The sequence below is a fragment of the Bison bison genome, unplaced genomic scaffold, assembly GCF_000754665.1.
Source record: "Bison bison bison isolate TAMUID 2011002044 unplaced genomic scaffold, Bison_UMD1.0 scf7180017864366, whole genome shotgun sequence".
Lineage (NCBI taxonomy): Eukaryota > Metazoa > Chordata > Mammalia > Artiodactyla > Bovidae > Bison > Bison bison.
The window spans coordinates 3737840-3746806 of NW_011494938.1; positions in this window are offsets into that span (position 1 = coordinate 3737840).

The following is an 8967-nucleotide window of genomic DNA, read 5'->3' on the forward strand; positions in this document are numbered from 1 at the left end:
ACATGAAAAAGAGTTTTCAGAGTCATGGTCTCTTCCTTTTTTATGTCACTGAAAGTTATCATTTTTTCTCAAGTCTCCCCATGAAAACACTTAAAATCCTGGCAAGGAGGAATTTCATGAGTCCCTGAGTTAACTTGATAAATATTTTGAAACAGAAAAGACAATTGTACTTTGGATGATGGTTCTGATCCTCTTAATGTGGCACTTGAGACTCAATTTTACTGCAAAATATATCAGTACAGCAGAACAAGTTAACATGATGGTTTCTCTCCAATAAGAGCTTCTCCCTTGGAAAGTACATTGCCAACCTAGTCCAAAATTTAGCAGGTCTAATAAAGAGGATTCTCAGACTTTCGAATGAGTCTATCAGATAAATATCAGTGACTGAACTTGTTTTTTCTTACACAAGTCAGTCAGTCATATAAATGGGGTTACTGGGTGTTGCCCTGTGTCTCCACCCGTATTTTTGCATCAGATTCAGCAAAATAAAGTTTTTTGTTTGCAGATACCAAGTGAAAAGCTACTACTGACCCAGATGGGTAGCCTTCTGGTTCATTGACTGTATGGGACTCAATAACATCATGCAACTCAAAACTATACTTGTACATATTCAGCGTGTTGGTTCTGAGAAAGCAATATATTTATTCTCTAAAGAAGAGGGTTTCCCTTGTCGGTTTTTAAGACATGTCTGTTTCATCTGACAATACCTGGAATGTCACATGCTTTATTCTGATGGCATACCATCTTAGCCAGCTAGCCTTCCCTTCCTGAGAATGTTTAATTTTCATCTTATTCTTAGAGCAAGTGCTTATCAAAAAGGAGGCCTAAGCATTTCTTACTTGTCAGGAGGCATTATTCTGTGGTAAAGTGCTGTAAAGGAAATCGTGTGGCAGAATGAGAAGTATGCTTATTTTATGAAGTGATGTACAACACAGTGAGATCTGTTTTACAGCTAATGTGCTGTATTTAATTATCTTCCATCTTTACTTCAGATACTCTGATAGAGAATTTACTTCCATTGGCTTTTAAGGGAGGTCAATAATTTTCATCCTTTGAAGGTTAGCCAAATTTCCTTTGTGCGAAGCAGATTGAAGCGGGTGATAGGTTTTAAAAATCTGCCCAAATCAAGACCACTATGCAGAATAGAGTTAATATTTCAGAGACTCATCACGAAGACAGAGATGTTAGCTGTACATCAAAATTAGTGATGCTGAAAGTGTAAAATGGGTATCATGCTCACCATTAAGCGATTATTGGAGAAAGTCATCGGGCATGTGTGTGATTCGTTGCCAAATCATTGGGAAAACAGCGCTTTGAGTTCTGGGGAGGGAAAGACCTGGGATGGCTCCATGGAAGAGCAGGACCCAAATGGGGCCTCAAGGGACTGGTAAGATTTTGTTTTTTTTAGGGGGAGGGACATACTCAAGGAGGAAGATTTTGAGCAAATAAAAGGATCCACTATATCCTAGCAGAGTTTCTACTCAAAATGGATCAGAAAAGGGATTGACGTAGAAAATGCTCAGTTCCAGGGACTTTTCTGGCAGGCCAGTGGTTAAAAACGGCACTTTCAATGCAAGGGGTGAGGGTTCAATTCTTGATCAAGAAACTAAGATCCCACATGCTGTGCGGCACAGTCAAAAATATACATATTTTTAAAAATTAAAAAATGTTGAGTTCCAGGCCCGAAAGGATTGGGTCCAAGCCTGGGAAGTCTTCCCCTTTGGACTAAGAAAAGACTCTGGAATCTGAGAGTGCTGAACAGGTGGTTCCCAGGGTTAGGAATCTGTGTATAATAAGCCACCATCTTGTGCAAATTCCTGCCCATCTGCCTGTGCTGTAACCTGGAGGCAGACAGACTACTGGGTGTCAAGGAAAGTCACGCATGATGAAAGCAGTGAGAAGGGCTGCGTTTCTCCTGAAACAGCACCATGTGAGACAAGTCCACGTCCTGGCACCTGGACGGAACACTCACGGGCAGCTGTCCCACCAGCAGCACCGGAGTTTCCTCTAGCCCCCTTTTCAGCTCATTTTCCCAGGTCTTAGTTGCAACTTCTGATTGAGCAGCCCAGGGTTAAAGAAGAAAGCGCCTCAGAAAACAGGAAGGAAAGTCTAAATATCAGCAGAATCTAAGCTGAGTACAAAAACCAACTAAATGGAGAAGAGGCAAACAGCCCCTGCCTGAGGTGCTCTCCAGCTCCTTCAAGCCCAGGCTCACAGAACTGAGGCCCAGAGAGAACAAAGGCCAGGCTTGCAGACTCTGGTTTCCTGCCTCAGGACCTACATCTTCCCAGGGATGACCTGCGAGCCGTGCACCCCTCAGCAAAGTCCAGATTCTCTCCTAGCATGAGCCCTTACCCAGGAGATACATCAGGAAAAGGGTCATCTCAGCACAGCAGGAAGTCCCCGACATTTACACCACAAATATCTCACTTTTTTAAAGTGAGAAGTGGAAAGATCCTTTCATTACATTTGGGTCTTAAACAAAGAGACCCTTGAGGTACTACTTCCATGGAAAATTCCATCTTTAATAGGAGTCACAAGAAGTATGTATTAAAATCCCCAAAGGATGTTGTCCCCATATCCATGAGCAGTCATTTGTAAGTGAAATTGGCAGAACTTGAGGGACCCTATAAAGACAAAACTGCTCAAAAATTTTCTCCTCTGAGTAACTGCCCTAGGGCCAGAAAATCTACCATTGGAGATTGGTTCCTTTAGATAAGGTGTTATGCCAAGCATGGAGTCTCCTTAAAACACTCCCAGGAATATAGGCATCTTAAAGCCACCAACAAGAGAAGGTAATGGCACCCCACCCCAGTACTCTTGCCTGGAAAACCCCAGGGACGGAGGAGCCTGGTAGGCTGCAGTCCATGGGGTCGCTACGAGTTGGACACGATTGAGCAACTTCACTTTCACTTTTCACTTTCATGCATTGGAGAAGGAAATGGCAACCCACTCCAGTGTTCTTGCCTGGAGAATCCCAGGGATGGGGGAGCCTAGTGGGCTGCCGTCTCTGGGGTCGCATAGAATCGGACATCACTAAAGTGACTTAGCAGCAGCAGCAGCAGCAGCAAAGCCACCAACAGCAGGATGTGAACTCACTAATCAGGTGTCTATTCTAGGGGTATAAGCCTCTAGCAACTGGACTGGGTCAAGGGAAACACAGAGAATAAGTAAGAACAGGAAGAACATGAAGAGTGAGTTCATGTAATGCAATATTTTGCCTGGCACCCCAAAAAAGAGGGAGTGGGTGACAGTCTTTTCCGAAAGATTTACCCATTACCAATGGGGCTAACTTCACCAGAAGAGATAATAAAGGTTATAGTTGACTCATGTCCCTGGTGTCAGAGGAATAGATGCAAACAATGCAATTAAATCTAATACTGAATTGATGTGGCGAAGGAGATGGCACTCCACTCCAGTACTCTTGCTTGGAAAATCCCGTGGACGGAGGAGCCTGGTGGGCTGCAATCCATGGGGTCACAAAGAGTCGGACACGACTGAGCATCTTCATTTCACTCACTTCACTGGCTTCATACTTTATCACTGGAGAAGGAAATGGAAACTCCAATATTCTTGCCTGGAGAATCCCATGGACGAAGGAACCTGGTGGGCCATTGTCCATGGGGTTGCAGAGAGTCAGACACAACTGAAGTGACTAAGCACGCACGTACGCACTGAACTGATGCAAATTAGATAGTACAAGAGAACATTAATATAAAGCTCCCAGTGATTAACATGGTTCCATTCACCCTACAGATCACCAGGTATAAAGGGATTAATGCCTTGACATCAAATGTTGATATTTATTTCTAAGTCACTGTCTAACCTTCCTTCTGCTTATTCCACCCCATCCCTTAACAACGGCATTTTAGTGAAGTGGTTTGTTTCCTAGAGGGGATTATGCTTTTATCCTAAAGTCTCCTTCATAATAGTTTTTCTGCATTTTAAGGTAAACCATTAGTAATGCCCTAGAAACACACAAAACTTAGAAAAGCCTAAAACAACATTCAAGCTACATACTGAATTTTTCAGAGTAAGCGGTAACATAGAGCACAGTAAGCAGAGATGTTAAATGTGGGAGAAGAACATTGCTAATTATCTTCCAACCCTTCCTCTCATTGCAAGAAAATGAAATTGGGATGGGACTAGAAATGAGAAGCAAAACATTTACGGTGCTCTGGCTTCAGATTTTTCACCATAAATGGCAAGAAAGAAGAGCAGACAAATATAATTTTAGATGTTAGATTAGCATCCAATAAAGTTCTCCCATCCTCATAGTGGACCATGGATCCTGTGACCAAATAAAGCACTGTTTGTGAAGATTCATTCTGCAGTAACCCTCTTTGTTAAAACAACAAAAAAAAGAGGTGCTTTCACCATTGATTAAAATTGCTAATTTTCAACACAGTTGCCTCTTTGGACTTCATATGACCCCAGAGACTATACATACAGTCCATGGAATTCTCCAGGCCAGGATACTAGAGTGGGTAGCCTTTCCCTTCTCCAGGGTATCTTCCCAACCCAGGGATTGAACCTAGGTCTCCTTTGCAGGCAAATTCTTTACCAGCTGAGCCACAAGGGAAGCCCAAGAATACTGGAGTCGGTAGCCTATCCCTTCTCCAGAGGATCTTCCTGACCCAGGAATTGAACCAGGGTCTCCTGCATTGCAGGCAGATATTTTACCAACTGAGCTATCAGGGAAGCCCTTGGACTTCATAAGTGAATTGAAAATTGATCAGGTGCTTTAAGTAATCCAGAAAGGGGAAAAAAAGCATCATGACACAGAACACAGATTAGGGACAGACTCTGTTATGTAAGAGGGGGAAAGCAGAGTCTTACTGCCCGAGACTCAGCCTGGAGATTGCTCTAACTAGAAGTAAAATTACTGCAAGTGAAATGGCTAATAGGAGTGATATACCCACCCCTCTAATCAGCCGTGAAATAGGAATCCATGGAAGATGCTCTCCTTTCTTCTCATCCTTGATAATCCAAGCATTCCCCCTCCAGAGACTTCTCCAGAGACTTTCCCTCTCCAGAGACTTCTCAGCTTCCCAGCCTCCAGACCACCCTTCAGGTCTTAGGAGTAGACCACAGCGAAGGACAGGGCCAGCTGTCCTTTGGATGGACAAACCTGTCCAGCAGGATGGTTTGGAGGGGTGTGATCCTGCCTGCACATACCCAAGAAAGACAACTTTAAGTCTTTCATAGGTTGACTGCATTACTAAAACACTAAACGATAGTGCGTGTGTGTTCAGTCGTGTCCGACTCTGCAACCCCGTGGACTGTAGCCCACCAGGCTCCTCCAGTCCATGAAAGTTTCCTGGCAAGAATAATGGAGTGGGTTGCCATTTCCTCCTCCTCCAGGGGGTCTTCCCAACCCAGGGATTGAACCCACTTCTGCTGCATTGGAAGGAGGATTCTTTACCTCTGCACCACCAGGAAAACCCCCAAATAATAGTATATGAATTATATACCTATAGTAGACCGAATAAAGGCCCCCACCAAAAGTAGCAGGTCCAAGTCCCTGGAACCTGAAAATGTAACATTTGGAATACAGATCTTTACAGATATGGGTAAGTTAAGGATCTTGAGATAGGTTGTTTTCTTGGTTTATTCAGGGGGTCCCTAAATGCAATCTCAATTGTCCTCATGAGAGAGTAGTAAAGGAAAATTTGATGCACAGAAGAGGAGGAAAGAAAGTGAGCACTGCAGGGGCAGAGACTGGTATGATGTGGCCTCAATTCAAGGAATGCTATTAAGCACCAAAAACTGGAAGAGACAAGGAACAGAGTCCCCCTTTGAACTTCCACAGGGAGTGAGGCCCCGCTGACAGCTTGATTTCGACTCAGTGATACTGATTTTGGACTTCTGGCCTCTTGATCTGTTAAAGAATAAACTAGTGTTGGTTTAAGCCACCAAGTTTGTAGTAATTTGTTAAAGCAGTCCTAGGAAACTAATGCAATACCCAAGCACTGGAGAAAATGCAGAAAAATAGAATGTGTTAAAGAGAGAATGTTTTGAACTGGATTGTGTTCCCCCAAGGTTTACATACCTTTACTTGGTGGCTCAGAAGATAAAGCATCTGCCTGCATTGTGGGAGACCTAGGGTCAACCCCTGGGTGGGGAAGATCCCCTGGAGAAGGGAATGACAACCCACTCCAGTATTCTTGCCTGGAGAATTCCACGGACAGAGGAGCCTGGCTGGCTACAGCCCATGGGATCGTAGAGTTGAATATGACTGAGCAACTAACTTTTACTTTTTTCAAGATCTATATGCGGAAGTTCCAACCCCTGATGTAACTGTAGTTAGAGATGACACCTTTAAAGAGGCAATTAAGGTTAAGTGAGGCGGTAAAGTAGACCCTAACCCAACAGGATTTGCGGACTTAAGAGAAAGGAAACTCTCTCCCTCTCTCTTCCTCCTCCTCCCTCTCTCATTCTTCCTGTCTCTCCCTCCCCAACCCCAGAAAATGCTCTGTGAAGACACAGCAAGAAGGTGGCATCTGGTAGCCAAAGAGAGAGCCCACAGAAGAAGCCAATATCATTGGCACCCTCGGAACTCTGAGAAAATAGATCTCTGTGGTTTAAGCCATCCACTGTGTGGTATTTTGTTCTGGCAGCCCAAGTAGTTGACAAAGAAGACAGCCTTTTAAGTTAGGCTCTTCAAGGAAATAAAGCCCAGATGACCCCACCTCCCTGGTTGTCAGTCTCCCCTGTAAGACAAGATTTACACTGAGTCAGTGGTAAAGAGGGAGCGGAAAATACTCCAGGCAGGAGATCAGCAGGAGCAAAGTCTAGCCCTGCAATAACAGTTCCAGGAAGTGTACCTATAAGAGCACAGGAGAAAGCTGCTTTCATGCACCATGTGCTTCCACGGGGTAGCACAGTCTAATCAGACACTAGTGTGATGCCTTGGCCCGTAGAGGAGTCAACTACCTTCAGGAAGGTCACTGTCACTCACAGTTGATTGCTGTTGATTGTTGATCCTTGAACTGGTGTACAGGTCAAGGTTGTGCATGGTGGGCACACTTGGGAAAGATGGAGAGAAAGAAGATGGAGAGAAAACACACTTTAGATCAAGTGTGTTTTGAGGCTTGTTCCCAGCCCCAGACAGCATTTGATGTGGGCAGGGGCCAGACTGTCCCTGTCTCCAGAGAACAAGGAAAGGGAAGCAGAGAAGACAGCAGAGGGACTCTGAGTTATCACTAGGATGAAAGGGTATCTTCCAAGGGTGGGTGGGAGTGGGGGGAGCCCTGCAGGGCAGAGCTTCCCACATCATAACTCACAAAGGAAACAGAGATGTTTAAAGGTAAAGCATTTGCCTGCAATGCAGGAGACCCAGGTTTGATCCCTGGGTTGGGAAGATCCCCTGGAGAAAGGAATGGCTACACGTTCCAGTATTCTTGCTTGGAGAATTCCATGGATGGAGGAGTCTGGCGTCCTACAGTCCATGGGGTCTCAAGGAGTTGGACACAACTCAGCAACTAACACTCTCACTTTCTTTCAAAGGACACCCTGGGGGAATGAGAGGGCTGCTAGACTGAGGCAGCCTTGCCCCTGCCTACCCCAGCTGCTATAGGGTCAACACCTCAGCACCTTTGAAATGCATTCAAAACCCAAAAGTTGGGGTGTGGAAAAATCCTGTTCCAGGCTACCTATCATCATACTGGCCATCTGGCTACTTATGGGACCATGCCAGGCTCTTCCTAGGACTCGGAGTCCTGAGACCCATGTGGGTACAAGTGGTGCGGAGCAAGTATGGGTCTAGGGGACACAGAATAAGGCATAGGTGAGGCCTGACTGCCAGGTGACAGTGGAGGTGGTGATGGGGAGGCGGGCAGCAGGGGCCTGGCGAGCCCCTTGCCTGTGACAGTGGACAGGAAGCACACCCAGGACAGGGAGCCTGGGAAGCTGGGGAGACATCTGGTGAGTTGCGAAAGTAAATAGCAAAGTCTTCCACCCAATAGGAGAAGCCCAACTGAGACGGCTTCTAACCATCAGTGGCCAAAACAGTCCTTTCAGTGTCACGGACTCCTGGAGAACATGTGGTGGGGAATCTATTCAAGTCTCTCCCACTGGAAACCAAAAAGCCAGCTGTGACCTATTCGTGACCTTCAAAGGATAGCTGACACCTATGTCCCCAGCTTGTGACCTCGCTGAGCCCCTGGTTTCTACCCCTACCACCACGCCACCAAAGCTGCATTCAACAACGACACCAATAGATTCTGTTCCTAAAGTCACAGACGTCTCCTATCCCACCTTCCTTCCTTCTCTGCAGGCTTTGACTCCACTGGGCACTGCCTGGCCTCTCACACCCTCCTCTCCCTCTGACCACCCCACTCTGGGTTCTTCCTGGTTCCTCTTCCTCTGTGTGCCTTGTCCCTACAGCACACCTGAGGGGTCATCCTTGGCCTTCCCTTGGTCCTCAGTTTGGTTGCAGAGCTTTAACTACCAGCTACTTATGACTCCAAATCTGTGTTTCCTGCCCAAACTCAACTCCTGGGCTTCTTACTTGAATGTGCAACCAAGGACTGATCCTCTCCACTTGTTGGTCCTCCAGGAACCCCCAACTCACTTTATTCCAAATGGAGTTCACCCTCACCAATAATATGCTTTCATTCTCCTCTTCCTCTCACAGTGAATGACACCACCAGCCAGCTGCCTGAGGTGAAAACCTGGGAATTGACTCCATCCCACCCCCAGAAACCCTCTACTTCTACCCCCTTGACATTCCTCATGCTGCTGCTGCTGCTGCTAAGTTGCTTCAGTCGTGTCCGACTCTGTGAGACCCCATAGACGGCAGCCCACTAGGCTCCTCCGTCCCTGGGATCCTCCAGGCAAGAACACTGGAGTGGGTTGCCATTTCCTTCTCCAATGCATGAAAGTGAAAAGTGAAAGTGAAGTTGCTCAGTCGTGTCCGACTCTTAGCGACCCCATGGACTGCAGCCCACCAGGCTCCTCCTGTCT